The sequence below is a fragment of the Fukomys damarensis genome, unplaced genomic scaffold (assembly GCF_012274545.1).
Source record: "Fukomys damarensis isolate Sample0158 unplaced genomic scaffold, DMR_v1.0_HiC HiC_scaffold_36, whole genome shotgun sequence".
NCBI lineage: Eukaryota > Metazoa > Chordata > Mammalia > Rodentia > Bathyergidae > Fukomys > Fukomys damarensis.
Genome location: NW_022900948.1, coordinates 4,433,569 through 4,454,395, shown reverse-complemented (window position 1 = coordinate 4,454,395; position 20,827 = coordinate 4,433,569).

Genomic DNA, 20,827 nt, shown 5'->3' with positions numbered 1-20,827 from the left:
CCTGCCTCGGCCTACTGGCTCGGCTCTGAGTGCCGGCTACGGGAGGACAGGTGTTCAGAACCGGAGAGCCGGGCCGACCGGCACCTCCTGTTCCTTGAACGTTGCTGATTGTTGTCAGGACCTGCGGTATTTTTTTTCCCCCCCGCTCAGTTTCAATTCTTTGAAGGCCGAATAATGCAGTTTGAGTTTGTTGTTCACTCTTCTATTCTCAAGTTTCCAGCTGTTATGTGTTCTGTCGTCAACTTTGAAAGTATTTGTTTTTATAATGGTATTATTTGGATACGCAATGAAGTATCAACCTTTTTAATAAAGAAGATATTTATAATTTAGCAACTCGTTTGCCCCTCTCCAGTCTGCATATATCTAACATATACTGATTTGTTTACCACAGACACAGACCTCTGTCTGCCCACAGGTGTTTCTCTGAATTGGTGAATAAATCTAGTACATTGAAGGAATCAAAAGCTTCCTATGACTATTTTTTGAAGTGTTAAATTTTTATATTTCTGTAAGATACAAAACTTAGCTGTCCTTTGTAAGATGTAATTTTTCTGCTCTAACTGATCTTTTGAAATAACCTAAAAATTGTACAAATACAGACCTTGTTTATTATTACGTTTTAGGTTTTCATTAGAGCGTAATCAGTACACAGCTAATTTGCCCTATTTGAGGAACTTTTAAGGAATTACAATTATTTGTATTTCAAATTCTCCAGTTTTTATTTTAACTATAATTTTAGTAGCAGAAAAAAAATGACTAATTTTAACAAATTTTCTAAGATAACTTTTAGTACATTTTGTTAGTAACATTTTTGTCTACTAAATCGTAAAGTGTATACTTTTTTGTGTGTCTGAAAAAAATTGTGGAGGCTGAGGTATATTTTTATGTTTTTCCCCACCTATCATAAGGGTCATCGCCAACACTCCTATGACAAAAGACAGGTTAACAAGGGAAAAGCATAATAGATTTATTTAATAAAAGTTTTACACATCAGTCTTCAGAAAATGACCAAAATACCCAGGGAAAGCTTTAGGTTGGCTCAAAGTAGAAATGTGATTGGAACAAAATATAATCACTTAATGGTAACGGACTATAAAAGATAGCCAGTAAGGCCTTCTGGTTGGAAGTCTTTGGCCTTTCTGTGTGAAATTCCTTCTGGGCCTAGGGCTGGATCCCTTCTTAGAATGGGGATCTTAGGACAGACTATCAAAATAGACCAAATTTCTTTACGACCAGTTCTTAAAAAGACATGAGAGGGTTAGAGTAGTTCTACGTTTCATGGCTGGCTTTAAGGAGAAAGAGTTCTAGTTTCTATGGCCAGCCTTGAGGGAAAAGAGAAGAGAATCATAGTTTCTGTAGCCTGTGTGGTGGGAAGAGGCAAGCAGGTAGAAACTTACAAAAAAAAAAAAAAAAAAAAAATGGTAGGCAAACTCCTATTGTGATTCTTTTAGTTTGGAATTTTAAAATAACTTGTTTTGCTTATAGGTGATTGATAATCAGCTGTGGTTATTAAAATCTTTCCCTATAGCTAGATGATATGGGAAGAAACTTGGTGAAATTAATATTAGAAAAATTTATCTGGAATCTCGTTTGATCTAAAATGAACTAAATCTACTATGGACCATATCTTATTGCATGACATTTTATTTTCATAATTTCAGATTAGTTGTATAATGAAAAGAGGATTTACCACTCTAGAAATAAACAGCAAAAATACGTGTCACCTTAGCAGATGAATTCAAGAAGAATTGGCATTTTAATAGCATTTTTATAGCAGCTACTCAAAAATTCACTGTTTCTCTATAAAAAGCAATATAAAGTAAGTACTTATGTAAATTATACAACTTGTCCTTGCTGAACTTCTTGAATGTATAAATGTTTGAAGAATACTTGAAAGATTTTGACATATATATATATATTCTTAGACAAGATTTTTTTTATTCATAGATATTACCATGATGAAACTAACACAAAATTATTTAATAATTTAAAATTCATATTATATGAATTAATATTATATTAATTATATAAAAAATGTTATCAACATGGTAGTAATTCCAGGGTCAGAAGGCCATTTTCTAGTATGTGAGAAGGAAACGATTTTTACTAAAAATTGTCACAAAATCTTTATGAATACAAAAATGTATTTATATTTTACTTAGTGATGAATTATAAATTCCATATTTTATACTTTTTGTATGTGTCATCTTTCAGATAAAGATAATATGCAAATATATTTATGCAATGAAAATATTAAAGATCAAGGAAAACATTGATTATATCCTCATCTGACTTTAGGGATTTATCATTCTTAAATTTTAAATTTTAAAGCTTAGGCCCTGGTTAGCAAATCCCAATATTTACAATTAAATTACATTTTGTTTAATCCATAGCATATATTGCTTATGGTGAAACTCATATTAGAAGCTACTTCACTTGAGAATATAATTTCTGTATTTTGGATGTGGTTTGTCCCCCACAGGTCATATATGTAGAGAACCTGGTCCTCAGTGTGATGGTATTCAGAGGTGGTGAAAATTTTCCAAGGTGAGTTCTAGTGGAACACAGTTGGACCAAATAGCAGGTGTGCTTTGTGAAGGGCACATTAACCAGGGACTTTATGATGTTTTCTGTTTTTTTCCAGAAATGTCAAAAAGATATTCAAAACTAAAAACAAGATACATGCATAAGTACATATACATGAGCATACAAAAGCATATGACTTCTAAATGCATAGTGTCCATTTTTACTAGTGTAAAAGTGAAACTGCATGTATTAAAAAAGCTGAAAAGGCATTTATAACAAACACTTTTGAAACTATACAACTTTGAAACTATGCAGCTATACAACTTGAGGATGTAGCTTAGCAGTGAAGTGCCTGCCTGTCAAGTGAAAGGCCCTGAATTCAATTCCTGGTACCAAAAGAGAAAAGAAAAGAAAAGAAAAAAAAAAGAAACTATACAACTTTAAAATACAGAAATATAATTTTATTGCTCAATAGGTTGAAAACATTTTGACCTTTTTGGTTGCATATGCACTATTCTTGTGAACATAAAATACAAGATACAATTTAAAATAGGCAAGAAAATATAGCTATATTTTGTATAGGACATTCATGCATGAACTGTCTGAAAATTATATATGCCATTAAGAATATATCTTTTAAACACCTATACTTTATATATTTAGTATAGTAATACATATGGAAAGTTAAATACATTACTGAAAGGGGAATGGTTTCTGTTCATTTTGTTTCTTTTATGCTAGAATTCTGTGATTTTTTTTACATCTAATATATAGTACATAATACATTACTGAAAGGGGAATGGTTTCTGTTCATTTTGTTTCTTTTATGCTAGAATTCTGTGATTTTTTTTACATCTAATTAATATAGTACAAAGAAGGCTTTGATGTATACACTTATGGTTTTAAATATGTAAATGTCTGGGAATGCTTGAATTCCTTCGGATGTACAGCAAAAAAGACTTAACTATACCGAATAATGAAACAATACAATTTTATCTGTTTACTTGTGATATCCTTCTCAGTATTATTCTGCTAATTACAATTTCTCTAAATATAACTTATTTCTTAGTGTTGACTTTCATTGTGTTCCAAGATTAAATTTGAAGTTTCAAGAGCTTCATTGGCTGACAGCAGAATGCTACTGTAATCTTACTATATTTATAATTTTTAAAAATATTTTAAATAACTTATTAATTTTAATATTGATTTCTATTTATATAATCTGTTTCTTCACATTTCTATGTATATTCAAAATAACATGGTTAGGAAAAAGACAAGTGCTTAGACAAAAGAATAAAAGAGCATAATGCAGGAGAATATAATACCTATTTTTTCCTTTTATTCTCTTATCTTCAAAAGAGAGCCCTGATCACTTTATTCCCTGTCTTAGCTAACTTTTCTCATTGCTGAGACAAAATACCTGACACCCACCCAAAACTAAAGAAGGAAGATTTATTTGACTCACAATTTGTGGAGGTTTCAGTTCATAATTGGCTGGCTTCAAGGCAGGGTAGCATGGCAGAAAGGCATCAAAGAAGAGAAACAGTTCATAGTAGGCACAGGGTAGCAAAGCAAGAAAGGGACAAGTCATAGGCAACAATAGCAGCTTCTTTCTGCCCCTTTTATATTCTGTCTAGGCCGCCTGGTTTAGGGAGGGTGCCAAACCAGTCAGTGGCCTAATTTAATAATCACACAACCTTAATTCCAGCATCACACACTCTAGATCCAGGCACTGCTGAAAAAGTCCCACTTGTGACTCCATGAGGCTTTGGGGGGTCATCTAGACAGAAACCATAACATCCCCTGATATAGCCACTAATCTCATTCAAAATGTTTCTACTCTCATTAATCACTTCTCAGTAGCCTCACCTACTCATGCCATCATACTGAGATTAGGATTTGAACAAACTAGTTTTGGGAGCATCACAAACAGTACATCACACAGGGAGATGTTGAGATATAAATCTTTTTATTTCTCAAAAATATATTTGGTGAAATATTGTCTGTCTTTCCAGTCAGATACCAACATATATGCAATGTACTTGCATTGTTTTTCTTATATGGCTAAGCTAAGAAAATGTTAGTATTTTTCTCATCAACTATCCATGAAAATTGATATCTCTTTGTCTTTAAACACGCATTATAAAATACTTTGACAGTGTCCAGAACCTCTGTTTCTGCAAGCCAGACTTGTTGCGCACTCACAGGGTGTTACAGTTTGGATCGCAAATGTCCCCAAAGTCTGCATGCATGCATAGGCAGGGCCTTTGGGAGGTGACTGCCTCACAGAGGTGATATAGCTGCCTTGCTGTTAGGAGACAGACTACGGCTGGAGGAGGTGAGTCCCTGGGAGTGTGACCTGGTAGGGTACATCTTCTTCTGGGGCTCTTCCTTTTCTTTCTACTTCCTAGGCTCCATGACATGAGCAGCTTTCCTCCATCCAGCCTTTTCCCCATGCTGTTTCTATGTTTGAACCTGCTAAACATGGACTGAACTTTGTAAAGCTATGAGCCAAAATAAACCTCTCATCCTTTAGGCTGGGAGTGTTGGTTATTTTGTTCCAGAGTGGAGAAAAGAATTGACATATTCAGTTATACACACTGAATAGCTCCCCTCCACCGGCTAAAGATATTAACACGGATATTGTTCTAGACCAGAACCACCACACGAGGTGCCTCATTCTTTTTACTGATTTGCATTAGTTTTTGTTCTTAGTAGCGATATCCTGAAATTTTTATAGGCATCTTAGTTTGTATTTGTATAAATAGTTCTCTTTTGATAAATTTATGTAACTGTGTTTCTGGGTAATTTTAATTGAAATAGACACTAGCAAATTGCTCTTTCTATATTGTACCAACGACTTGTCATCAGAAATCATTGAACCTGCCTGCTCTCTGCTATTCTTGACATGTAATATAACAAGTGTTTATTTTTGCCTATGTCGGAGGTGGAAGCCTTAATCATATCTGCAAGTTAGTTGTAAGTTCCGTGTCTCTTACAGTCATTTAGCCAGGATAACCATGCAGCACTACGTTAGAAGTGAGAAATTCACACACACTGAAGAGCCCTTTAAATTCCCTTTAGTATGAAGTTCTTGGGTGGGGGAAAGGTGATATATTTTGCAAATATTTCTTTTTTTTCCCTAAAATCTGCTGTCATGCTGTTTTTCATCTGTAAATTTTCATGTGGTCAAATTTTCAGCTTTGTTTGACTTGTAGATTATATGTAACTGTGTCAAATTTTAAAATATCTGATTTATCTAAAATTGTTTGGTGTCAGTTTTTGTTTTAACTGAAAAAACTATCTAGTTTTCTAACTTTGTTGATTGTCAGAAAATGTACTTTTGTCTTAATCTTATTCTAATTTCTTCAGTATAATTGTTTTTTTATTTCTTGACTTTTTATTCTGTTCCATAAATCTTTCTGTTCATATAGCAATGTATTTCAATATGTATTATTAACTCCCATCACTACAATTTATAAAATTTTTCCCAATTTTGCATATATTTAGACAAAAACTTTATAAATAGCTTATAAATTCCAAGAAAAAATATTCTATTATCTTTTTAATCTGGCTTCAATTAAGCTTAAACTTTAAAGAGAATAATATACTTAATAAGAGCGAATATATCATATTCGTCAACATTGTCATTGCTTAGACAAATTACTCAACACTCACAATTTAAGGGAGGCTCCTGATATTAGAGGATTAAGTCCATAATCAGTTGGCTTCAAGGCAGAAATATTACAACATTTGCTTGGTATGATCTAACAAAGCTTCATAGTTCCTGGTGACCAGGAAGCAGCTCAGAAAAACAGCACCATAGAGGAAGGGACAACAGATAACTTGTTGAATCCAAGTTGAACCCAGGTTCAAATTCTTTATTCCCAGACATATACAAAAGTGTGATTTACTAATAACCTTAATGGCTCTCAGTTCCCTCAAGTCGAACATCTTCTTTGACAGTCACATCTGTTCATTGTAAAACAAATTTTTTTTTCTTTCTGTTTTCTTTCTATTTCCCAGAGGCATGTAAAATTTTCTTTATATGAATTTGGACATTGGAGTTAATTTAATAAATATTCTGCATTTTCCTTGTTGATACAAATAATATCTCTTCTCTTGAATCTTCATACTGAATATAGGAGAACAGGAATGTATTCTAATGGTAAATTTTATATGCCAAAAGTTTGTATTGTTTAAGGTCTTCTTAGTATATTCTTTAACCCCATCTTTTGCTTATAATAAAAGTTTTACTTTTTTTTCAGTTTTTAAACGTTTTCTCCATGGTCTTAAATTTTTGTTTAATTTGATAGGCTGTTGTTTCTAAAAAAAATTATATATAATGATGATAAATAACAAGTAATGGAAGAAAAGTTACCTCTTCCAAATATCATCAGTTGATTCAGTTGTCATACCTCGAGTTTTTCTTACTTTTAGATGCTGAGTTCAGAGAGAAATTGCATTCCTTATAGTTTAAGCCAGTTTTAGAAATTTTTCTTAAATGGAATAAAAATAGAGCATTATATAACGATAATGAACACTACACTGACCTGTCAAAATATGGGCATTTCACAAACAATGACTGAACAAATCAAAACACAAAAAATACAATGTGATTCCGTTTACATAAAGTACATAAAGAGTTAAAAGTTAAAACATCTATATTATAAAGGCTTCAGATATTAGATATTATTTGATAAGAAGAACGATTGATGGGAAAGAGGCACAACAATGCTTTTGAAAAAAATTAGAACCAATACAATAAAAATGGAAACATGTCTTATTGTAACATTTTAGTAAATTTATAATGTCCTTTGGTGCAGGGCTAGATGAGAAAACCAAAGAAATAGAAGGACTCAGGCCAATCTACATAAAGATTTGTAGAATACTGTTTCTTTTTTTCTGAGGTTTATCAGAAAAAAAGATGGACTTCTCAGCAGAAATTCAGGACAAACATTTTATATATACATACATGGAAAGTTATAAAATTGTTTTGTCCATCTCACATACCTAATTATATACTTGTAAATTACAGATAATCTTGAAAGTCATTTTTTTCATAAAATTCAAGGAAACGGTTTTACAGAATACATTTGGGACTGTGATGGTAAAGCATTCTTCAAGAAGCACACATCAAAAATCTAGAGATTACTGATTTAACTAAGAGATTTTCTTTAAAAACAACACAAATTGAATGGTACCTACTAAGTAGATAAGATAATTAGAAAAAAGCTAATATTAACATATATTGAAAATGTTTTATATCAATAACAAAGAAACCTCAATATAAAAAAAAGCAAAAACGCTTCAAAAATCTTTTACATAAGAGAAAAAGTAAACGGACAATAAAATGGGAAAATTGTCAAATTAGTAATGACATGATTCCTTATGTCTTGTATTCTATAATTTAATCAGCATTTGCATAATGGCTGAAACAAAAGTCAATAAATCCAGAAATCAGTTTGAACACTGCTTCTAATACTATTTCTATCTCAATGACTATCAAATCCTACTCTTTTGCTCAAAAACCTTTTTGTAGAAAATTTTTATCTTTTTTCTTCATTATTTTGAATCTAGATGTTTTTGAGGAACTTTCAGTTTCATTCCCTGTGCAGTAAACATAGAGAAAGCACATTAATTTTAGCTCAGAAGATAAACAGAAGAATATCCTGTGGACCAGTAATCTTCAAAGTAGATATACAGGTACATTGGGAGCAGATAGAAAATGTCAGGTCATTGGTTAGGTTGATCGCATCTTTTTAAAAACTTGTATTTGTGGGTATATGTTCTGAGCTGTCTGTAATGCAGCTGACAGTTCACATCTAAATTGTCCCCTAAAAGAACTGGGAGTGGTGGCGCATGCCTATGATCCCAGCACTCGGAGGCTGAGGCAGGAGGATTGCTGTGAGTTTTAGACCAGCCTGGGCTACATAGTTCCAGGTCAGTCTCAATTACATAGTGAGACTCTGTCTCAAAGAGCCAAAAATAAATAAATTAATAATAATAATAATAATAATAATAATAATAATAATAATAAAATAAATGTCCCCTAAAGAGGTACAGCTTGTGAAGGTAATAGGAGTATAAGGACTCTAACTTCATCAGTGGATTAATCCATTCATGAGATTGTAATTGGGTCATTTCATAAGAATTTGGGCCTATTTGAATTCATTGGGAGCCAGGGATTTGGCTCAGTGGTTCCACCTCCTTCCTCACAAGTGCAAGGGCCAGAGTTCGATCCCCAGTACAAAAAAAAAAAAAATAAAATGCAATTGATTGGGTCATCAAGGCAAGATCTTGGGGAACATAACTTGTCCCCCCACCCTTCCATTCTGGCTCTTTTTCTGCTGTCTCTGCTTTTTGGATACAAGGAGGGAAAAGCTTTCCTCCCTCACATCTTTTCTCCGTGATGTTTCCGCCTCAGAGTTAATTGACCATGAATTGGAACCTCTCAATCCATGAGCCAAAAAACTTGTTTCTCCTTAAGACTGTGTGTGTTGTATACTTTTTCTTATTGGCAGAAAGGTGACCAATAAAATAGTAAATTACATACAAAATTTTACTACGCACTTCAAAGTATTTTATAGAACCCATAGAAACTAAACTCTGGGAGTCAAAAAATTCAGTTTTAGCATTTGTTATTTAGAGTCTTGAATCTTAAGAACACTATCTAAGCTAGACGTGGTGGTGCACACCTGTAATCCCAGCACTCAGGAGGCTGAGGCAGGAGGATCGCTGTGAGTTTGAGACCAGCCTGGGTTACATATTGAGTTCTGGGTCAGTCTCAACTACGTAGTGAGACCCTGTCTCAAAACACCAAAAAAAAGAATACTACTTAAACTCTTTAATAAATTTTTCCACATATAGAATTTGGATGGCAATATATCCCAAATCTACCACACTCTTATGAAAAAAATTGCATATTATATTTGAACTGGCATTTTGCAGTTTAAAATATAATCATAAAGTAAAAAATTATTACTGAGGAATATTCATGTTCCTTAATTTTTAGTACAAAATCATTAGTTATTAAAATTATTTTATACTTTTTGTATGTTTTAATTTATGGACTGTTACTTGAATTTGGGAATTCTCTGAATTTTTTGGTGTACATCTCTTTGGTTTTCCTTTTATAATTTTCAAGTGAAAGCCCAAGACCTGCTTGCATCTATCAGGCATAAGAGGACTACCAAGTTAACTTGCAGATTCCAAAGGTTATGTTACTCAATATACATGCTTCAAAATATTTTTCTGAGAATAAAAACACTGTTGTGCCTTTAATAGGTTTCATCAGTAATACTAATCATTCTAAGACTTGAAAAGATCTGACTGTGCAGTTGATTATGTACTCAAGCAGAAATCTATAATTAAATGTTTTCTGAATCCATTCTCTTTCATAATTTGTTATATTTTCGATGCAGATATTTAATTTTTTTAAAATGCAAAATCTACCATCTCCCTTTACCTAAAAAGAAATTTTAATATTTTTACTAAACAAATATCTATGAGTTGTTCTAAAACTGAAATTCCTGGGATAAAGAGAATCAAATGAGAAAAATATTTCTGAGACATAACAACTAGATATCAAAATTTTCCCTTGGGGGCAGGGATTTGGCTCAGTGGTTCTGCCACCTGCCTTGCAAGCACAAGGCTGGGTTTGATCTCCTGCACCCCCCCAAAAAAAAATCGCCTCCTACATTATCGTGGTTTAGATTTAAAATGCCCCCCTAAGGTCTCATGTACCCACAAGCGTAGCTTTTGAAAGGTGTTTGCATCATGGGGATACTGGTGATTTCATAGATGAATGAGTTGTTTCATAGATGAATGAGTTGACCCTGGGAGGGTCAGATCACTGGGCTGTGACCCGGAAGAGTCTATTCTAACCTCCCAGTACTCCCTTCTCTCCGTCTGAGTCCTTTTTCTCCACCGTGCACTCTGGAATGCCATTTCTGCCAACCAAGGATGGAGTGAAACCTGTAAAAAATGTGAGTCAAAATAAATATCTCTTCCATTAAACTGGATATTGTGTATTGTGTCTCAACAGTTGAATGCATTTCCCACCCTTCTCCTTCTCTCTGTACTTACATTATTGCCTTCCTGTTTCTTGGGTTCTAGTGCATGGTTGTTACTGTTTGTATCTAGATGTACCCCCAAAACCTCATGTGCTCATAGTGGGGCTTTGGGACAAATCTGTGTCATGGGTGTGTGATACTGGGATTAATGGTGTGTGACAACTGAATTACTTTGCATAGCTCTAGGTGTAAATAATGGGAAGCCCCTCCCTGAGTGTGGGTGGCACTAACCATTAGCCTTGTAGCCTGGATGAAGGGAAAGATGGAAGAGAAAGTGTAGGCTGCTTGCTGCTTTCTACCTCTGGTGCCATAGACTGTTTTTCCTGTGCCACGCCCCTCAGCCATGCCACCCTGCCTCAGAGCCAGCTGACTACAGACTGAAACCTCTACAGACTGTAAGCTATAATAAACCTTTCCTCCTTTAATTTGGAGTATCAAGTATTTTGGCTCAGCGATGAGAAATTAAGACAGCTGTACAAGGTCTTGTTTGCCCTGGGCTTGCTGTATCTTTCTAAGAAAAGGCCACAACTCTTGTAAGTCTGCTGTATCTTTAGTCTTCAGTCCCCAAATTCTGTAAAGATTCTAGCCCTATAACATTTCCAGCCAAGAAATTGTAAAATTATCCACTATAGATTAGTAGTTTCAGGGTACTACCCTATCGCTTCTGGTGCTCTTATCTTATTTTTTAAAGAAACATCTATGTATTAAACTAATTTAAAATTAATCACTTTGGAAGGAAAAACCTTCTTGTGAGAATCTTGACTGATTCAACATATAGGTAATGATTCTTGATATTAATGTTTATTCGTGTTTAATTTTTCTTGGATTTTATTTAAATAATTTTAAATATTCCATTGAACAAAGAGATTTATGTCAAAATTTGTTCTTCAATTCATATAGTTTAATGTTTTCTTGACATAAATATAGTAATACCTTAGTTCATGAAAGGATCGTTTGGAAACCACGTGCTTGGTGAACAAAAGCATTTGGGAAAATTTTGCTTCCTTTTGCAAACTCCACATCAGGTGACAAACAGAACTAGGCCATCTTCCCCACACAGACACAAATGCAGCCATCACCTCCAAAATCATAAACCATGACTCTAAGACATTACTTCTTAATTAAAAAAAATTATATGTAAAATGTTTTAATACCATTCAAAAGATATTTGTCTTAGTAACTCATGTATGAAATGCCTGAACACTGGTAATACAATTTATTAGACCATTTATTTACTTAGAATATTTAACATTTAGTGTAGAGATACAGACACATAATACATGATGTAGGAGGTCACTGAGAAAGTACTAATTCTCCAAACAAGGAAGAATAGGATTCATACAATGTGACATTTGAGCTGATTATTAAAAGATAAGAAGAAAATCAAATAGATGGAGCCTCAAGCCTAGGAGAACATGAGCAATGGTTATGACTAATGCTATATAGGGTACACTATAGGAATAAAAAGAGTGTAATATATTTTAAATGAAAGGTGTATAGTGTTTTATATAAGTGGGATAAAATGGACTGGAGAATCAAACAGTAGAAGGTTTAAATTCCAAATGAGAATTTAATTTTTAATGAAGAAAAATAAAAATTATTTGAGTAGATGATTGATTTAGAATTAGAGCAAATGTAGAGTGAGATCAGAATAGTTTTTTTTCAGTAAGTTTATCAGTACATTTTATATATACAGTACAGTTATATTCATCATTGGGAACTTGTACCTTTATATGATGGATCTTGGTTCTTATATTTTCCCTATTCCCCTCCACCCCTCCCTGTTTATAAAGACTTTGTTTCCATTTTTTCCTATTGCACAGAAAGCAGATTACTGGAGAAAAACAAAAAAGAAGCTGAAGGTACGAATGCCAGGAGAGAAATTAGGGCAGTCGTTCAGTTAAAAGCTGATAGGGTCTGAACATTCAAAGCTGTTGTAGAAAAATGTGTTTCTCAGTTCACTTTCTTTGAAATCAGGGCCTGAAGCAAAACAGTAGATAAGAATTGTGTAATCACTGGAGAAACATGCACTGCTATAAGAGATAAAAGCGGAAGAGTGAACTATATATATATATATATATATATATATATATATGTAAAATATACATGTTTTTCCTGCAGACAAGGGAGACTGAAGAGTAGGCTAAAAATGTAAGGTGAAATCTAAAAGACTTTAATTCCCAAAGACCCTATGAAATAGATTTCACAAAAGAATGGACTGCTTAATACTCCAAAGAAGGTAAGCGGAACATGTGACATTATTTAAATTGAAAAATTCTAATTCACAGCTGGGGATTTAGCTCAATGATTCCACCATCAGACTTGCAAGTGCAAGGACCTGAGTTTGATCCCTGGCACACAAAACAAAACAAAACAATAAAAATTCCAACTCTTCCCTCATCCCTATATATGCATGACCTTTATGAAACAATTTTGCAACTCCACTTATAAAGAAGTAGAGTCTATTTTTTGCTTCTTATTGTTAATTGCACCAGCCACTGCCTTCTGTCAGAAATTTTCAGATATTATGTTTTGAGTAGAACTCAAAAAATGCACTCTTTCTTTCTTCCTCTTTCTCTTTTTTTCTTTGATTCTGATATACCGGTAGGAACAAGTTTAGGTGGTTGGCATGTAATCAGCTATTCTCAAAAAGCTAGTCCCCAGAAAGCCAGTCAGCTGACCATATACAGATATAAGCAAGCTCTACAGTGGTCAGCTTAGCCAGGCGCTCATGAGGAGTACCAACTTCTGATGTTAAACTTGAGGGACGGACACCAGGTAATTGTAACTGACGTAGGCAGAAGCCTTGACTGGAATAAGTTCAGTAAAGTGATGCTAAGAGGCAAGCTGGTAGATTTTTATTAATATCAAGGCATTACCACAAATTGGCTAAGGAGTATTTAAAAATACAGTATATATCTACTGGATGAGAGGACTTTAGCTGAAAAAGGTGCTGAAAGCATCGTTATTTTATTGCATATGCCAGTGAATGTTTATTTTCTATGTAAATATGTTCACCTTGTTTAAAGATACGAAATCAACTTAATGGAAAGTGAGAATGGAACGGGATAATGGAAACGTAGGCAATTAGGGCAGTCTAATAATGAAATAAATTATTAAGAAAAGTGAAAGTGGCAGGTGATTATATGGAGGGAAATGAGATTGAAGAAATGTAGGTTGCGTAAGTTTATATATTTTCAATAAAGCAGGAGAAATCATATTGGATTTAAGTTGGCTAACTGCTGTTCTAAAGGAAGAGAAAAAGTTCTGACTTGAAAGTAATTTAAAATATAGTTGGCTGGGGAGACGAATGAAAGGCAGATTGAATGATTCTGAGAAAACAGATGAATCATGAAACAAAATACAAGAGAGATAAGGTGGTCCATACCCCTCATAATACCAGCACTTTGGGAGGCTGAGGAAGGAGGTTCAAACCTACCCTGGGCAAGTTAGTGACTATAAAGAACCTATCTCAAATTTAAAATAAAATAAAAATGGTAAAAATGTTGGTAGAGCCAGGCATGTTGCTGCACACCTATAATCCTAGCACTTGGGAGACTGAGGCAGGAGTATTGCTGAGATTTTGAGGCCAGCTTGGGCTACATAGTGAGTTCAAGGGCAATCTGAGACCTTGTCTCAAAAGCAAGAGAGGGAAGTGGATTTAATTCCCATAAAAATAATGATACCAAGAGGGTAAATCAGACTGGGCAGAGACAATATGGAAAGATAAACTTGTACAAGATGGTTTTTACTTCTAAAACAGAATTTTATTAAGTACTGATGATTTCTTTATACGTGTTATAAATCTTTGATTTTTTTTAGCAAAAGTAGAATTAATAGAGATGATATAGAGTTTAAAATTTTATAATTCTGAGATTGTAGTGGTGCCTCTATAAGGTAGAAAAGAGGTACAAAGAGATATTATGCTACCGGAACTTATGTGTAATAAAGAAATATGTGTTATCAGTAGGAAACATTAAGAAGGCATTTCCCTCTTGTTTCATATCTGGTATAATATCAGTATTGTGACACTGATCAGAAAACATGTCTCGGGTTTGACCTATAGATGACTAGCTATCAATAGGCTGAAAGATGCTAATCAGAGAGATGTTGGTAAAGGCAGGGGTTGAGGTGAAGGTTTTTTTAAACAAGAAAGAAAGATCGGACTTTTATGCCAGTCTCTAAGGATTTCCCCTTTTTAACCTAGAGTCAGAAAAATCAATTGGACTTAATGTCTCTACTTATAGCATAGCAATGTCAGCTCATAGGATTATTCAGAAAATCAAATGAGATGAATATACCTGAAAGTGCATGGAAAATCTAAAACTCCATATGAAATGAACAGGATTTGCTACAGCTAAAGGGAACAGTATTTAAGATAAGTGTTATTTAAATTGATTTTTAAATGATACAAGGAATAAGCCTTATATTGCTTTAAAATAACTAGTTCTGTTGCAAAATGATCAAAGCAATTAATCTAAAATGTTTGTCAGAAGAGATTAAAATAATCCCTTGAATAGTGCATGTTCTAAAATGTATGGATATACTTTTTCACTGTGTATGTTCAACATTCACCAAAGAAAAAGAAATTCAATTACTTCTAACTTCACTAGCCCTACATATCTCACCAGTTCTATCAGGCAATGTTTATATGCACTACTTTTCCTATCGCTTTTTGTGCCACTTGAAAGTAAGTCCTTTATGATGAGGATTATTTGCTTGATCGGTCTATATAGACACTGATGAAACAGGCAGTCCATTCATGCAATGTTTGAGATTTTTTTTTTTCCCCGCTGTTTTAAGCCAGGGAAAGAAACAGCAAAATTTACCCTAATAGCTCAAATTCTGGCATTGTAGAGATCATACCTCAATGAACAAGAGATGAATTTTTTGAAAATCTATTATTTTATTAGTAAAACTAGCAAGCATTACCTTACAAAGTATATAAATGAGTGGCTGCTCTGCCAAGTGATGTGCTAAGTGCTAGTTAACATCCCGAGTAATCTTTTCACTACACTGCAAACTTGCAAAGCAGTGAAAGGAGATGCTATGGTTTAAATGTAAATATCCCTCTAAAAGCCATATCAGAACATAAACATTTAGGTGATCATATAAAGAGTTAGGGTGGTTCAGACATAAATAGGCTATAAGGACTCTCTTCTTGTGAATGAAATTCATGCTTTTATAAAAGCATTTTCAAATAGATGCCTGGTCTTTCCATTCTTTCTCTCTTCTACCACTTGATGACACAGTATTCATCCCTTCCACCTTTTTCTCTATACGAAGTTTGCAGTGAGAAAAATGACTAAGAAATCAGGCCTCTCCAGCCACTAAATCTGTTAATGGTTTGGTCTTAAACTTCCTATCATCAGCCATGTGAAAAATAAATTTGTATTATTTACAATTAATTATAGTATTTACACCTTGTCTGTAGTATTTTATTGTAGCAGCAGAAATGGACTACGAAAAAAGATAAATAATAAATATCTTGGTAAAAATCAAGCATAGAGCCAGTCACAGTAATGCATACCTCTAATCCCAACATTCTGGGAGGCTGATGCTGGCAGGTCACAAGTTTTAGCCTAGTCTGGGCAATTTAGCACTTTGTTGAGACCCCCATCTCTAAATAAAACATTGTTTAAAGGACTGGAGTTGTAGCTCAATGGGAAAGCCCTGGATTCAACTCCTGATAGCATCTTAAAAATAAAAACAATAACCAAAAAGAATAATTTATTTAGGGTTTTTTTTTTGTTTTAAAAATATCTTCTATTTCTGGTTTAGGTTGTTTTTTGTTGTTGTTTATTTGTTTGTTCTTTTTTTGTTTTTTTTGGCTTTTTGAGACAGGGTCTCACTACATAGTTGAGACTGACCTGGAACTCACTATGTAGCCCAGGCTGGTCTTGAACTCACAGCAGTTCTCCTGCTTCAGCCTCCTGAGAGCTGGAATTACAGACGTGAGCCACCACGCCCGACAGGTTTAGGTTTTTTTTAAGAGGATAAGAATAAATAATGTTACAGAGAAAGTGGTCATGAACAAAATCATATAGGCATACAGTTGTGAGTCACAGTGCTGCGGCCTTCAAGCTACTTGCTGAAAGCTTTCTTACCCTATTTGTTCTACTTATCTTGCCCAACTTCACACCAAGTCTTTTATTTTAGAGACAACATAAATTGGAATATTCCAAACTCTAAATGAAAACCAATCACTTTTCTCTTCTTCCAAGTGTATTTAAAGGGAAAGAGATGAGTTTTCCTAGAGATGCAGCTAACTAATTGTTTGGCAATAATCTTGGTCCTTCAAAAATAGGACTAATTATTATTATGAAGGCAAAGAAGCTTAGATGACACTTTTTTTTAGCAGCTTTTTCTTGCTGCATTTTAAATTTGTTGCCCCAGGAGGTAAAATACAAAATCATGTTTATTTGAATAGAAATTTTTAAAATACTATATTATGGAATCACTACAGTAGAGATATGAAGACAAGGAATGTATCAGTGCCCTATTTATATTATTTAAATTTCCTATCTGGCTTTGTTTAATACCTTCTTAAATAGCTTCAGGTCTAAAATTGGTATTCACTTTCAGTCTAATACTGTATTGCTCAATATTGTGGCCACCAGCTAAATGTGACACAGGTGTTTTCAAAACAGATAATCTGAATTGAGATTTGCTCTAAAGGTAAAATACACACTGGTTTTAAAATCCTTAGAAAATGGTAAAATACCACATATTTTAATATTAATTACATTTAAAATAACCTTTAAGGTATTAAAGTAAATAAAATACATTAATAGAATAATTTTTGGGTTTTTTTTAATGTGGCTAAAGAATATTTAAAAGAATATATGTGGCTTGCCCCGTCGCATAGAGGCACATGGAATAGTGTTGTTTAACAAATACAGGACGCAATGGAATTACTTTTCTCTCCTTTAGAGGACCATTTTTATTTTATTTTATTTATTTATTTATTTATTTATTTATTTATTTATTTATTTATTTATTTATTTATTTATTTTTTGGTCCCGGGGATTGAACTTGTGTCCTTGCGCTTGCAAGGCAGGCCACCGAACCGCAGAGCTAAATCCCCAGCCCGACCATTTTTTATTAATAGAACTTTAGATTCAGTGATTCTAAGAAAACATATCACACAGTGCAGCTATGTATTGAACTCCTCATCTACTAAAACTGAAATCCATTTAGGAGAACTACTGATAAGCATCCCAAGACTCTACTGCAGCTTAATTTATACCTTAAAAATGTATATATTCCAATTACTTGCAAAAGATGTTTCATGTATTACTGTAAATATAATTAAATTCAGTAATTGAAGTAAAGTCAAATAGAAACAAAACAAGATAGACAAATAAATATCATTCTGAAATGTTACTGCAATTGCTTAGTCATTTAGCTTAAATTTCCTTAGAAGGGGAAAAAGAAGACATAACTATCATTTTATTCCTTAGAGTAAAACCAAAACTTGAAATAACTCACTATTAAAAACTACTTTTTATATAAGATTGCCCCTAAATCTTTATAGTGAAAAAAAGTGGCAGAGAAATCCCTATGAAGTATTGAAAATCAGAACACCTGCAAAATCCACTGCTTCTGTATTGCATTAACTCAGTAAAGACCTTGCATGGTTTCAGTTGTATATTTGCATCTTTGATCTGAAGCAAAAATGATGTAAATAGCATCGAGTACTCTTTATCAAATTCCACAAAATATTAAAAAATCAATGATGATAATTTTCAACAGTATTAATGATCAAAAAATAAAATGCAAGGATTGAGTTAATCAAAACCATAATTTGGGCCGGGGATTTAGCTCAGTGGCTCCAGCGCCTGCCTTGCAAGTGCAGGGGCCCGAGTTCAATCCCTGGTACCAATGATTGAGAGAGAGAGAGAGAGAGAGACAGAAGAAAAATCTCATTAGAAATGATGTAGAAAATGTAACTGAGAGTCAGTTCTACCGACCTGGAACTCCCTATGTAGCTCAGGCTGGTCTCTAACTCACAGCGATCCTCCTGCTTCGGCCTCCCGAGTGCTGGGATTACAGGTGTGTACCACCATGCCTGGCCTTGAAAAGATACTTGTGTTTTACTCTAAATTTGATTTCAAGTCATTGTCTGGAGCACTAGAAATACATAATTTTACTTTACATTCCAAACATTTATAAATGCTCTGGCTCAAACAGATAGTAAAGGACTAAGGAAAATCAAAATAATATCTTTGAGATATACACACATGAATATTTGTCATAAATATTTGGACTCAGGCACTTGAAACAGGAAGTTGATCAGGGATGGATATATAAATTTCACATATAGAAGGTAGAAGAAATTTGTGCTGTAAATACAAATGGAAAGGAGAAGGAGACCTGAACTTTTCAATATGTGGGTTTCCGCTAGAGAGGCTGAAGCCAGATAAGAAAACTTAGAAGCAGAACATTGTAAGATAGAACAACTATGATAGTGATACTTCATGGGTGTCAAGAGCCTAGGACAAGAATGGGGGTTAGGAAGTGTGCCAAATACGTGAATGGGCAGAGACAGAAAAAAAGCACAGAAGTGGCCATGAGATGTGTAATCACTGAAGCCACAGAGGACATTGACAAGAAAGGTTTCAGCGGTTAATGTAAAAAGAGATTGGGAAGTGAGAAAGTAGAATCCGGATGCTACAATTGCGAACAACTTTTTGAAGATTTTTCCTTGTCAAATGAGCAATAACAGCAACATGAATAAATAACTTTGTGGATATAGGATCAAGAGAAATTTGCTTTATTTTTATCTTGTTTTTACATAGTGGGAATGATGTACTAGGAAGGGGTGGATGAATAGTTCTAGAGGAAATACAGATGAATAGAGGACTAAAACTTTCCAGAAAAGGGAGGCAGAGAAAAGAGAATGAAAGCCTCAGGACAGATAGAAAGACCTGCCTTGGGAGGGAGCAAGGACACTTCATTTTCATTTTAAGAGAGAAAATAGTGTGTGAGAGATGCAAGGAGGCTGGCAGATTTATTATAGGGATTGAAGGTTTTCTTCTTTCTATTTTCTCTACAAAGTTTGAAGCAAGGTTATCAACTGACTTGGATGGATGGGGTTTGTCTCATTTAAAAACAATAAAGAACAGAGGTCTGAACCTGTTTTCAAGGTGGGACATTGCATTCTCCTAAGGAAACTGTGGCTATGTGCATAATTTTAAATGCTTGGAGGATTATTGTATATCATTTTGTATAAATGTCTGAAATTCTATGTCACTTTTTACTGTGGGAATTAGGGCTGGTTTGTAGGGACTGAAAACATGCATCAAACAGTCTTTTTATTCATACTTCCTTTGTTTTTCCGGTCATCAGTATTCATAACAGATCTGGAGGATACCTAAAACATGGTCAATGTAAAAGTAGGCTGAAGTTTTAAAGAGTTTAGCATTTATGTTTCCCTGAAACTATGTTTATGTAGAAACTGAACAAATAAACTTTTTATGCTTTTTCATTGCTATTATAGCATTTTTTTTGCAGACTAGCGACTTAAAACAACACAGATTTACTACTTTACAATACTTTTGATATTAGAAGCATGCAGTGGGTCTCAGTGGTCCAGGGCTTAGAATCTAGATGGTGGCAGAAATGTGTTCTTTTGGAACCTCTAAGGAATAATCTGTTTCCTTGATTTATTCAGCATCTAGGAGCAGCTCAATTAATCTGTTCCTCTAAGCCAACAAAGGCCCATTGATCTGTAGAGTCCTTCTCACATTACATTATTCTGACATGGACCCTCTTGCTTCCCTCTTTCGTGTAAAGGGAGCTTGGCATTATATTAGTCGAGACAAATTCTTTATTTATTTTCCACAATAATCTCCTTATTTTAAGGTCATCTGATTAGTTATCTTAATTCCAACTGCAACCTTAATCCCCCTTGCTATGGAACATAATTAACTCATAGAATCAAGGGATTAAAATGTGAATTTGCTGGGGGGTTGGATATTAAACTTCCTATTGCAGTATTCCTTAAATCTAAGGGCCATGCTGAAATGTAAACCATTAAAATCAAGAAATGAAAGTAGAATGTGTAAATTTTTTTTGTTTAAAATATATTTTAATTTATTCACCCCATATGATTGCTTCAGAACTTTGTTTTTGCTTGATTTATTTGGATAATTATCTTTAGTTCTCCAGTTGATTTTGCATAATTTAAAATAACATAGATTTAAGCTCTTAACCAAACATAA